The sequence below is a fragment of the Triturus cristatus genome, chromosome 4_1, assembly GCF_964204655.1.
Source record: "Triturus cristatus chromosome 4_1, aTriCri1.1, whole genome shotgun sequence".
Lineage (NCBI taxonomy): Eukaryota > Metazoa > Chordata > Amphibia > Caudata > Salamandridae > Triturus > Triturus cristatus.
This window is the reverse complement of record NC_140585.1, coordinates 931833880-931847206: the sequence shown is the minus strand read 5'-3', so window position 1 is coordinate 931847206 and position 13327 is coordinate 931833880. Positions and strand designations below refer to the sequence as shown.

The 13327-nt window shown below is 44.6% G+C and overlaps 1 protein-coding gene across 2 annotated transcripts in view; it reads right to left on the bottom strand.

Moving 5' to 3' along the window:
* LOC146855845 (regenerating islet-derived protein 4-like) overlaps nucleotides 1-11726 on the bottom strand; it is a 38547-nt gene extending 26821 nt beyond the window's left edge. Inside the window, exons 1-2 of one of the 2 annotated variants that reach the window (XM_085653786.1) lie at nucleotides 11505-11726; nucleotides 10740-10868 (exon numbers count right to left, since the gene is read on the bottom strand). The gene's annotated coding sequence lies outside the window, so the exon portion shown is untranslated. Of the gene's footprint in view, nucleotides 1-10739; nucleotides 10884-11504 lie in introns of both variants that reach the window. The other variant, XM_085653787.1, reaches the window with a different exon arrangement.
* Between the last annotated feature and the right edge of the window lie 1601 nt (nucleotides 11727-13327).

Below are 13327 nucleotides of genomic sequence, written 5' to 3'. Positions count from 1 at the left end.
AGATACTTTAAACTGCAAACGACCGCATGCCCGCGCTGCCATAAAATAGGAGCAGATTTCCTACACATGTTCTGGAGCTGTTCCAGAGTAGGAGCCTTGTGGGAGGAGGTAACCACGATTATGGCAGAAGTGATTGAAAAAGAGAGAGGAAACGCCCCCGATTATTGCCTACTACACCGGTTCCCCCACACTGCTAAGAACAAAAGTAACTAGCATATTCAAGGATCATGGGTTGGTTTTGGCCAAACAAGATATTTCCAGCCATTGGAAGGCGAGAGATGGCCCCTGCGCGACTAGATGGAAAAAGGAGTTAATAAAATGAGCTGAGTGCGACAGTTCAGTCCGATTGCAAATAGCTAGGACAGGGAACGAGAAAACACTGGAGTCAGCTAGAGCATGGGCAGCATTGCTGGACTTGTTAAAGAACCCTGAAAATGCGGGGGAGGATGACCAGGTGGGAGAGGTCTAAGGCCCAAATGATTGAGTCCATTGTACGAATCCTAGTCAAAGCAGTATGCCCGTGGCTGACGGGCTCCCTCTGATGATGCAGGTATTATTTGAGGCTGTACTAGAGATCGTTACGAGCTGGGCTGGAAAGCCAGTCAATTAGCTGCATAAGCGCAGCGAACATTGTGACACGCCTTGGGGGGATAGTTGGGGATAGTTTGTATAGTTACATAGGGTTTGTAGAATTGCAATAAGTAAGTATGAACTGTCATGTTGTTGAGCAGAGTATGACTACCAGAGTAGTAGGCTGCCGACCATACATAGATAGGTTGTGCAACTTGATGTCATATTATGGTTGAGCAATTCATTCATTAGAATGTCGGTATTAAAATGAGATGCATGAATCTAGAACTGTACTGATGTAATGTCAAGTTGATTGTCTGAAAACCTAATAAAAGTTTGTTTAAAAAAAACAAATGGAACATTGACATAAAACAGGTTGTGAGTATGAGAATAAGTATGAGTTAGTAAGCTGCTATGTGTCATTGGCATAAAATACACGTTTACTTAGAGGTCTAAGACTACATTCAACAGTTTACACATTCATACATCTTTACATTGGGTAGCTGTCGGGTTACTTGGTGTCTATTTGCCTTCTTGCAGAAGGAGGTGACTCGTCAGGGCTGGTTTGAATTTCCAAAGAGAGGTATATGCTCTGATGTCAGGGGGAAGATCATTCCAGTGGTGAGGTCCTAGAAGTTGGAATAACTGGAATCTAGAAGTGGTGCATGGAGGATGGGGCGAGGTCAGGAGATTCAGATTGGCAATCTTTGGTGCAGTTAGCAGTGTATCGGGTGAGAGAGTTGAGAGTGTATCGGGTAAGGGAGCTGGGTAGGTACTCCGGGGCTAGGTGATATATAGCCGTGTATGCCAGGGCTAGCAGTTTGAAAAGTGCTCTGTTTTTGGCAGAGTCTCAGCCAGTTAGATGACCATAGACTGAAGTAGGTTGAAGATTAGAACCTTGTCTAAAGCAGGGTAGGAAAGAGTTCTGAGGGAGATCCGCAATTAGGCTATTGCAGTAATCTACCTTATTTAAAAATAGTGAATTAATTTGTGCTTTAATTGTGTGAAATTAAATGAATGGTTATATCTCAAGTCAAGTCAAGTCAATGAAACTTTATTCGGATCAATAATAATCCATAAAAGCACAATAAATAAATGGTTATATCTTATATATGTATACTTAAAGACCTGGTGACAAACAGTGGTGTCAGTTAAGATAATAAGGGTTTCCAGGCATATCCTATCAGAACATTTTTAAATGTGCCCTGGCCCAAGAACTGTGCACTTGCTCAAAATTTCCCATCCAATCAGAATATCTCTTCAGTCAATAGCCATATTCTTGTCACATTCAAATCTCCTTTTACATAAATACATGTCACTGGACCCTTCTGATGATTCTCCATTGAAGTGGCTCTCTAGACACTATAAATGCATAGAAATTCCTATGCTCTTTATGCTCTGTAAAACAAGACACTACATAGTCATGTGGATCCTTGAGCCCATGGACTTGTACTAAAGGGACAGAATTACAGAGAACCAACACTGAAGAAACCTTTGTAACCAAAATGTTACTTAGTATTACATGGGCTGTGTTTAGATCTCGCCGGCCAACGGTGCATGTGCTAATGCTGCGAGATGTATTGTGTACTATAAGGGGCTTGGAGTCTGGAAAATGCTTACCATTTGTTGGCTTCATTGTCCCTCTTATTTACTGCTTCGTAAATCACCAGCACTTGCTGATGTCACTTCCTGTTCTTTGGTTTGGAGCACGGACCACGTAGTGATCGGCTTACTTTGATTAGTGCCCTTCTGATGTCCATCCATTGCTCACTGGTACTATTGTTTTTTTCTTTATGTGTCCCGTCTGTGTTGCATCTTCACCTCCAACTCCCCATTGCTTCTTCCTCCCACACCCGCCCCATGTTGCTTCTTCCACTCCCACCCCCTACTCTTGTCCAAGTTACTTCAGACCCTCCCACCACCCACCTTTGTCCCTGTTGCTTCTTTATCTCCCTCCCCCACCCTTGACTATGTTGCTTCTTTCCTTCCAACCCCACCCTCTCGCTGTCCATGTTGCTTTTTCCCTCCCATCCTCCTGTTTGTCATGTTGACCCCTACAACTGCCATCAGAAAAAAAGCACTTTGACGCAGAGAGCGTTGGCTGTGTCATGGTGCTTTTTTCTTTACCATTACCACCCTCCTCCTGTTGTCCATGCTGCCCACCTCCACCCACCATAAGAAACAAAAATGCTATGAAACGGCTAGCGCTGGCCGCGTCATAGTGCTTTTTGTAAAGGTCAATATTTTTCTCTGGAAAAGGTGGCAAACCAATGTGGAATGGAGTAAGCTATGTCAATCATGTAACGTAACACATTCCAGCTGTAACAAAGTCAATAAACTAGACAAAAAACTGCCTATTAAAATACGATTCCAATATAGCGCATCTTCAGTAATATTAACATGCCACATCTGCTGGACAGTGTGCTGGTTTTCTAGAAACAAAATTAAATGTGTATTGCGCACTCCATCCTATGATTTTTGACCTAACACTATGAGTGACGGACGAGAGCATGCTGCCTTCCTCTGAAAGCAAAAGACACACAATTGATGGACGGAATGCAGAAAAAATCAAAACATTCACCCCCAGTCAAGAGATCTGGGTTAAATCCATCATTCTTTTGCTCCCAATGCCACCCCAGTTTAGACCTGGCCATATGCAAATCAGTCTTGATCCTGTGCCTCATGGGAACAGTCCAGCCTGAACTGCCAAGCCAGGTCCTCCCTGGACCGGAAACAAGCATCCTAGGACCGGTTTGGGGGTTCACCCCTCTTCAGCCAGGATAGCTTGATTCCAGTGGCACAGTGAGCCCAAGACCCACGTCTGGGCATACCTGGCGCACATAGGGCGAGAAAGCAAAAGACACACAATTGATGGACGGAATGCAGAAAAAATCAAAACATTCACCCCCAGTCAAGAGATCTGGGTTAAATCCATCATTCTTTTGCTCCCAATGCCACCCCAGTTTAGACCTGGCCATATGCAAATCAGTCTTGACCCTGTGCCTCATGGGAACAGTCCAGCCTGAACTGCCAAGCCAGGTCCTCCCTGGACCGGAAACAAGCATCCTAGGACCGGTTTTGGGGGTTCACCCCTCTTCAGCCAGGATAGCTTGATTCTAGTGGCACAGTGAGCCCAGGACCCATGTCTGGGCATACCTGGCTGGGTTCAAACTGGAACCGCATGGTGAGCAAAAAACGATGAATTTAGGCCCAGATCTCTGTACTGGGGTGAATGTATGACATTGTTCTGCATTCTGTCCATCAACTGTTGTTTTTGCATTTGTCACTCCGAGTGGGAAGGGTATGCCCAGACGTGGGTCCCGTACTCTCCATGCCACTGGAATCAAGCTATCCTGGCTGAAGAGGGGTGAAAACCCGAAACCGGTCCTAGGATGCTTGTTTCCAGTCCAGGGAGGACCTGGCTTGGCAGTTCAGGCTGGACTGTACCCATGAGGCACAGGGTCAAGACTGATTTGCATATGACTGGGTTCAAACTGGAACGGCATGGTGAGCAAAAAAACGATGGATTTAGGCCCAGATCTCTGTACTGGGGTAAATGTATGAGATTGTTCTGCATTCTGTCCATCAACTGTTGTTTTTGCATTTGTCACCCCGAGTGGGAAGGGTATGCCCAGACATGGGTCCCATGCTCTCCATGCCACTGGAATCAAGCTATCCTGGCTGAAGAGGGGTGAAACCCCTCCTAGGATGCTTGTTTCCAGTCCAGGGAGGACCTGGCTGGGCAGTTCAGGCTGGACTGTACCCATGAGGCACAGGGTCAAGACTGATTTGCATATGGCTGGGTTCAAACTGGAACGGCATGGTGAGCAAAAAAACTATGGATTTAGGCCCAGATCTCTGCACTGGGGTGAATGTATGACATTGTTCTACATTCTGTCCATCATCTGTTGTTTTTTCGTCTTCCTCTGAAAAGCATGCAGAAGGAAAGGGCAATTGGTTTGTTCTATTTATTAACTGACTCATCCATTCACTTTGATGGGCAAAGGTTTCTGTTGTTTACAATAACAAGTCTTCAGAGCGCAACTTTTTCCTTGGCAGACATGTTTGAGTGGCATTCTCCAGTTTTACTGTGATCCAAAGCGCCATCTTAGGGAGAGTTAGCAAACCCGGTGAAAGGACAAGCAAAGGTAAAGCCAATAGGTCTCGCCTATGCAAAGGCCATTGGCTTAGCCAATGTCTTTTAGCCATGTTACACGCTATGATGCGGTCAGCGCTGGCTGCATCCTAACACTTGTTTAGCAACTTTACTTTCTTCTCTAACTTTAAATTTTAGCCATGCTGCACAGCTTCACTGCTGTACAACATAGCTAAAACACATTTGGAAGGCCAATAGCTATCGCATAGGTGAGACCTATGCCTATGATCCCCATTAATAAAGTCACGTGGGGAGGGTAGAAGCTTTATCATCTGCCCTGCAAAGGCCTGGAATGACCTTTGCTTCCATCTTAGAAATGCCACTGAGCTCATGGAATTTAGGAAAGGACTAAAAACCTGGCTTTATAACGTGCAGCATCTCCACAACATTCTGTGCTCAGAGGATAGTAGCTAGAGCCAGGACACCTTCGGATAACCGCTGCGCTTTAGAAATGCATATAACATAACATAACCCATTGGCTTTGCCAATGCCTGTTTAATAACCTACCAAATGAATTCCATTATGTACAAAATACTTTTCACCCTCTCTGTTACTCAAGCTAACTCAAACCATAACCATGATCCAAACCCTTCTCAAACTCGAAAAAGTAGCGGGTATCCTAACCTTCACACCAAAGCCAACCTTTTGGCACTAATGGTTTTCCACAGGTATTGGGATGAAAGTATTCTAATTGGAATGACTAATATAATGTGCATATATTTTGAAAAAACACAGGGTATTGAATTTTGTTTAGGAAAATGTATCTTACAATGACCTGTTCATTCACTGTGGGCTGAAGAGAGACACTGCTGAAACCACGGCCCCATATTTATTAAAGCTTACACCCTCACAAATCAGCACGGAGGCCAATATTTATAATAGTATAGCGCTGCTCTTGTGTCACACAAGGTGTCCCAAGGGCAATGCAATACTAAAGTCAGATTTACCAAGCAACTCAAGGCCACCTTGCGTGACCCTACGTTAGTAGGTAAATCTGGAGTAACTTAAGGCAGGGCACGCCCCTGCCTTGCGCTACTCGGCCGTGGGAAAGCGTTCCATGGGTGGAGTATGGGTGTTCCCATGCGTCCACCCATGGGTTTTGGGGCATTCCCAGATTTACCAAGACAGGTAAACATGGAAATGTGTCAAAATGCTACGTCTTCCCAGAGGAGGCGCAACGAGGAGAAATGTCTTTATTTCGCTTAGTTGTTACCTCTTCCCCCCGCACTGCTGTTCGAACTGTGGGTTCAGCGGGTGCCTTAGGCCCCTGGGTCCGGTGCCACTGCATCTGCTGCACCAATGGAATCTATGCCACTGCTGCCTTAACACTACTCCTAAAAATGTACATTTTGCCATCTTGTACTTGTACAGTATATACAGCAATGATGAACACATTTATGTAGATTGACATAATAGACCTCAAACTGACTGGGCACATCCCAAGATAAAAACTGTCACTAAGTAAAGTCTAAATGTAGTATAGGGAGTAAGGTTCAAGAAAAAGAAAATTGAACTCCACTTTTAGATTTACTGAATACAAAATCAAGTTCTGCTCCATGAGTGGATAAACAATTACCCTCTGTTTCTGATTGGTAGATTTTTTTCTATCTAGACAATTATAATTTTACAACAGAGGCTAATATATGGTGTAGCATTCATCTGAATCTACTGTGGCTTTACCAGTATGTTCCATGAACAGCACCACTTAGAGGATGTGCAAACATTTGATTTATTGCACTTATAGATGTTATGTTATGTTACTGTAGCTTGTGGAGTGCATATACACCAAACGGTCTCTTGGCGCTAGGTAACTGTCCCAACATGGCTCAGGATACTTATTAATAGGCGTGCTTAAGGAGCCAAGTCTTCAGTATCTGTCTGAACTTCCCATAATTTAAGGTGGTCCTGAGTTCCGTGTTGCAGACACAAGGAGCAATGACTGAGAAGCCTCCTATTCCTCTTAAATTGAGGAATCACTTACTAGTGCAAATGGGTGGATCTATGATCTCTAGTGGGGGAATACTTGTGAAACCAAGATTTAATAAAATCTGGGCTTTTCATGTGCAAAGCTTTGAAAACAGGGCATTTATATACTCGCAAGTTTGAAAACAAGGCTGTCAAGACAAGGTGAAGCTTATAGTGATGTGTACGAAAATGACTTTTGTGCTCAGTGGTAGAACATGGTGTATATATTATGTACAAGGTGATTAAAACCACAGTATATACAAGGGGGAAGAATGTTGTGGGCCAGAATATTACGACAAAAACAATGACTCTGATTCCCGTACAAATTATTTAATCATTTGCACCCAGAGCCTTGGTATATCTGGACCCTAAGAGATCGTCGACGTTTCAACCCAATCAATGCTTAATTAAGAAGTCAAGGCGGGTGTTAGAACTGGGGATCTCTAGTTGGCAGAGGTAGGTACCTTGACCAAATAGGGACCCTTGCTTCTAGTCAGGGTAAGGGGTTACACTCCTAAAATAACCCCTGCTCACCCCCTTGGTATCTTGGCACGAGCAGACAGGCTTATCTCAGAGGCAGTGTGTAAAGCACTTATGAGCACATACAGTAATACAGTGAAAACACTACCAATGGACACCACACCAGTTTAGAAAAATAAGTAATCTTTACTAGACTTAACACAAGACCAAATGACAAAAATTCACAATACTGTACTCAAAAATAGACTTTAAAATGGTAGAAAATAGCTTAGTTCAATGTAGATGGTAAATGCGACACTTTACTCTCAAAATACCTTGGATGCGTCACGCAATACAAACAAAAGGGTCGCAGGGAAGGTGATGCGTCGGTTCCTTGCTTCGGGGGAGGTGATGCGTCGGTTCCTTACTGCAGCGCAGAAGAGGTGATGCATCGGTTCCTTACCGGAGAGGAGGTGATGCGTCGGTTTCTTACTGTGATCCGGTGTGATGCGACAAGATGGCGCCTCGATGAGATAAGACGATCCGGTGCGATGCGAGTAAATGGCGTCTTGATGTGATGCGACAACGCTGGCTGTGATGCGTGCACGCTCGAGAGCCATGCGGTGAACTAGGTAACTTCTGAGCCGCGACAGCCCTGCAACACGCTTCTCCGGTGATGCGCTGGCGACCTCTGCGGCGGCGACATGCTTCTCCGGTGATGCGACGCGCTTCGTCGATGATGCGTCGGCGAACAGCTGCAGCGGTGGCATGCTTCTTCGGTGATGCGACGGCAACTGCTGCGGCAGCGACACGCTTCTCCTCATTGCGTCACGCTTCCAGCTCCCAGCGACTCGCAGTCTTCTCAGAGGGCCCAAACAACAGTAGGCACCTCTCTGCAGGCAGAATTCCACAGCAAGGGAATTCAGGGGAGCTGGTGGTGAAGTCTTGTATCCCTGAGCCTTCAGGCAGGAGGCACGCATAGTTCAAGCCCTTGGAGATTCTTCTTCAAGATTGCAAAAGAACACACAAAGTTCCTTTTCTCCTTTCCTTGGCAATAAAGTAACCACCGCAGGCCAACCCCAACAGCACAGCACAAGGGCAGTCTCCTCCTTCAGCTTCCTTGGTTCTTCTCTTTGGCAAAGGGTCGTCTTGATTCCCAGAAGTGATTTATGCCTAATGTGATTTATGATTAGGATGTTATTGTCTAATATGTTTAGGCTTATGAGGTTGGCGCAGAATATATTTCACGGTTAATGTGATACTGTGCATAATTTTGTTTGTGTTACTGGATGATGCTGAGTACAGTGTTTGCCAGTAATTGCTGGTTGTGTTCTACGCCTATTTTATGTTCTATATTTACTAAGTTCACTTTGTGATGGTTCTGACAGTGGCCCAAGTGGCCCTGTCATGTGTATATAATCCCCTGTAAATATTGGCCAGTGCCAGTTGGCACACTTTATATTGTGTGATTACTATTCTAATGTGTTTTATGATAACAAAAAGGCTATTTTTGATATAACCTTGTGTGGAGTTCCTTTTGTAGTGTGCCTAGTGTGTTGCTGCTGTGTGTGTGTTTCGCAAACGCTTTACACATTGCCTCCGGGATAAGCCTGACTGCTCCTGCCAAGCTACCAAGGGGGTGAGCAGGGGTTATCTTTGGCGTGTAACTCCCTTGCCCTGACTAGAGTGGTGGTTTCTGCCTGGCTTTGGCGCAGGCCTTAGCCAACCAGAAATCCCATTTCCAACAGCGGGTCTTCATCAGGACAGGTGTAGGGAAGTAGGAGATGACAGCCCTTGGTAAATTACCTATTCAGTTGTGATTAGTAGGTCATCTTTAATTGCGACCAATCCAAATGATGCGTCCGCCGTGGACTTGCTGCTGGCGTGAGAGATCTGCTGGATTAACACCAATTTCAGAAAGTTCAGGGAAAATTAAATCAGGAATACATAACCGGTTGTGAGTCCTGGTAATGCGCTGCCGTCTCGAAGACCCGCCTTGACTTCTTAATTAAGCATTGATTGGGTTGAAACGTCGACGATCTCTTAGGGTCCAGATATGCCAGGTGCAAGTGATTGAATAATTTGTACGGGCATCAGAGTCATTGTTTTTGTCGTAATATTCTGGCCCACAACAATCTTCTCCCTTGTATATACTGTGGTTTTAATCACCTTGTACATAATAGATACACTATGTTCTACCACTGAGCACAAAATTCACTTTAGTACACATCACTATAAGCTTCACCTTGTCTTGACAGCCTTGTTTTCAAACTTGCGAGTATATAAATGTGTTCATTTATATAAAATACAAGAATATTCACTAATTTGCGTCCGTGTTTTTTGCTATGTGTTCCAGATATCATTAATGAAGGTTTTGTAATATTATATAAAAGAAATAATCCTTTTGCAAAGAAATATTGTCCATGCCCGACAGAACCATTGTTTTTGTTTGTATATCCATACGCAGGTTCTGAGGGACACAGGGTCACCCCATTGTTGTTTACCTTGAAAATAGTGCAGCATGTTGTGAATGTGGATCTATGTACAAATGGGAGCCAGTGAAGGTCGATTGTCACTTTAGAAATATGGCAACGTTTGGGAAGCTGATAAATCAGCCAGGCAGCCCGGTTTTGGATCAACTGGAGCCGCTGTGTAAGGTGTTTAGAAGACCCAAGTAAAGAGGATTGGCACAGTCATTTCTTCAAGGCCAAAGCTATCATAACTTGAACTAAGGCGTTGGTAGTGAGGAATTTGTTGATCTTAATTCTGCAAAGTTGGAAAAAGCAGGAAGATATCACAGAGCCATGTTGCGGTTTCAGAGATAATAATAATCCACATTTGTAAAGCGCGAACAATCACCCGTAAGGGTCTGTAGGCGCTGGGGTTTGTCAGGAAGATTAAGCAAGCTATTGCCCAGAGTCACATGGTGCTGGGCTAATCTGCCTCCGGCGCCGGGGATCGAACCGTGATCCCCAGATTCCGGAGTCAGTCACCCTGACCGCGGCGCCACACCTCTTCATTAATAAAAAGTGCAGCGCATGCCCATAGGCGTCTTGGTGCTAGCGCCTGTAAGATACTGTACCAAGGTAGAAATATTTATGGAAAACTATAGAGGGAGAGCAAAAAGCCAGGATTTAAGATGTGTCTTGTAACAGGTCAAATTTGACTGACAGCTTAGATGCCAGAGCAATCAATTCTAAAGTTGACAGGTGAGGTAGACAAATCTCCATATATTTGTGCAAGTGTCGTAGTTCAGTAAAACCAATTCAAAATAATGTATTAAACAATGTCATGAAAACAGCTTATTATTACTGAAGCAAATAACATACATTTTAAATTATGCACAATATCTCGCCCTGCTCATGTCAGCAACCTTGGGAAAGCGTTATGTTGGCCTGAGGCGAGCAGACTAGGCGTGAGGGATGATGGAAACGGATAAGAATTGACTTCTAGTTCAAAGTTAAGACAAACGTGTTTCCTGGAGGTGCGAATTTATAGGTCTTCCCTGGTATTCATCGCTGGCCCAAGAAGTGAACAACTGGTCCTTGGAGATGAAGAACCTTCTAGTAAATGAGATGCTGAGTCTTACCGAGGTTTCCTAGGAGTCTGGACGCTCTCCCGGCTGTAGGATACGGTCTTGAAACAGGCCAGTTTCCTTGGCTGTGTCGGGGAAGTTTCTGGAACAGAGTAAGGGCTGCTATGGCATTCTGTGATGGGCCTGGAAAGAGAGGACCTATGGATGGAATGAGTGGTAAATGGGTAGACCGCCCCTACGATCCCTCGCTACCTTCCTGTCCATTGTCTGTGTGTGCCTGTGTCTGTGTGCATTTCTCTACTTCTTTTGTTCTCCCTCACTTCCTTTATTTTTTCATCTCTATCTGTGTACTTCTCAGTATGTCTTTGTCTGTATCTCTCTATCTCTCACTTTCTCTTTTTCCATTAATCTTTCACCCTGAGTATAGCTCTTTCTTTTGCCTCTCTGTGTAGCTCTATCAATGCTTTTGTATATCACTGATCTATCTATCTATCTATCTATCTATCTATCTATCTATCTATCTATCTATCTATCTATCTATCTATCTTCCATTTACCTCTCTTTATCTCCCCCTCTCTAAACTTTCTCTCCCCTCTCTCTACTGCTCCCCTCAACTCTCTGTCTTGCTCACTCTTTCGCCTTCTCTTTCCCCACTCTTCTCTTGTTTTCTCTTTCTCATTCATCCCTTCTCACTTCCTCTCTTCAACCTTTCTTTTTGTCCATCTTCCTGTGTGGCATAAACCGTTTATGTATATTCTTCTCTGTCACACTCTCGCTCTTTCTTCCTCTGTATTCCTCCCCTCCCCCTCTCTTTCTCACCTCTCTAGCTTCCTTTCACTCTTTGTATTTTTCTTCCTCTCATCCCTCGGTTTCCATCTCTCTCGTTCATAAAAACACCTTCTGTCTTTCTTCTTCTGTCTCTGCCCTCATAGTGAGATGTGTCAGCCTTAATATGCTGATCACACATGAATATAGGAATAGTTTTTCCAGCAGTTGTATTTTTTAATTGCTAATATTCGGCAGATAAGAGCAGAGGCATCTGGGCTCTCCTCCCTCATGAAAAACATCTTCATTGTTTGTGATGGGCGTGCTCTGCCAAGCCGGATGCACCTGTGGTGTCTCGGCGGATGCTCTGTTAATGGTTGACCAGCAGCCTTGGGGCGTGCGGGAGGAGGCAGGAATGGATGGGCGAGGTGGCTGGGCCGTGGGATGAAGATAACCGAGAGAGGCAGGAGGGGGCGAGGAAGGGCTCACCACCGTCAGAGATTCGGTGGCCTTTTTGTGAGGCCCAGTAAACTGTGTTACATTTGGGAGTTTCAGACAAGACGTGTATGATATTTAACGTTCCCGTATAGTTATTACAAGATTTACCCTAGAGATCTGGAGCCGATTCATAAATGCACCATGCAGATGTACAAGTTTTGCAAATTCACCTGCATTCCCAGCAGCATGCTTGGAAAACTGTCTCAGTCCTTCAGCGCTGGGGAAAAGCGGCCGGATGTGCACATCAACATTTTTTTTCCTACACCAGGCAAAGGCCATGAAGTGTGGCATATTCTATTCCATTTCATGCCCTAGAAGAGGAATGACTCCAGCCCTTTGCTGGAACAAATCAACCTTTTCAAAGGTGGTAACGGATTGAGCATAAGCTTGTGAAATACCAGTAAACTCGTGAGTTTATGGGCATTCACAAACTCTCTGGGCAAACCACGTCCTGATCCACCCACTTCCCACCCATGGCACTGCACATTTGTTTGCATGAAGCAGCACTTCTGATTTGATGTTATTCACCGCTCTGCTACTCAGAGTTCAGTAGATTGTGACTGAAGGAAGGACTTCTGCTAAGCAAATCTAGCTGGTTTCCCTCCTCACTTCTCAAACTTGGAATATTGGAGCAGTGTCGTGGGACTCGAGAATTTGATGGATCTTTGTCACCCTATTTTTTATTTTTTTAAACTCCTTGATTACTTCATAGAGTCCTTCTTTTTCATTTACCCTCTCTTTTTCTTTGTAGGGCTTAGATGTCTCTCAGGGTTTTTAGAGAGCTGCAACTGTAGGTGGTATGAAATGTGAAACGAAGGGAGAGTGTGAGAGCAGACCAGAGGGAAAGAAGAAAGAGAGGTCTGGATAGAAAGAATGAGACAGAAAGCAAGGGAGTGAGGGGTGAAATGAGAGAAGCAGTGAGTGGAGAAAATGAGGAGGAGGGCAAGATCAGAGATGGTTTAGAGAGGAGGAAGGGAAAGATAAAGGAAGGAAAATAATTCGAGTGGAAAAATGGCAAATAAGTTGTCGAACTTAAATTGAAAGAAGCATAAAGTCACTGTGACTTGTTCCACGTAGTGCAAACAGGGGGGCAGTTAACCAAATTGGGGCAATTAATAGGTTCTCACTAAGATGCATTGTACCCTTCTGTGAGAGTAATGAACATACTGTACAGGTGGAGAGTGGGCCTTCAATGTCAAGATATAGGGCTCCCTCCTCCTCCCGGCTGCATGGCTATCAGCTCTGGCTCCTATTACCAGCTCTTATTCCATGTGAGCTGCAGTAAATCTGGGCTGTGTCCTGTCCTGGTGGCGCTGAGTCAGTGCTTAATTCGTAAAACGATAAGTGTCAGGGCCCTCATCAGGAGACTCCACAGCTTA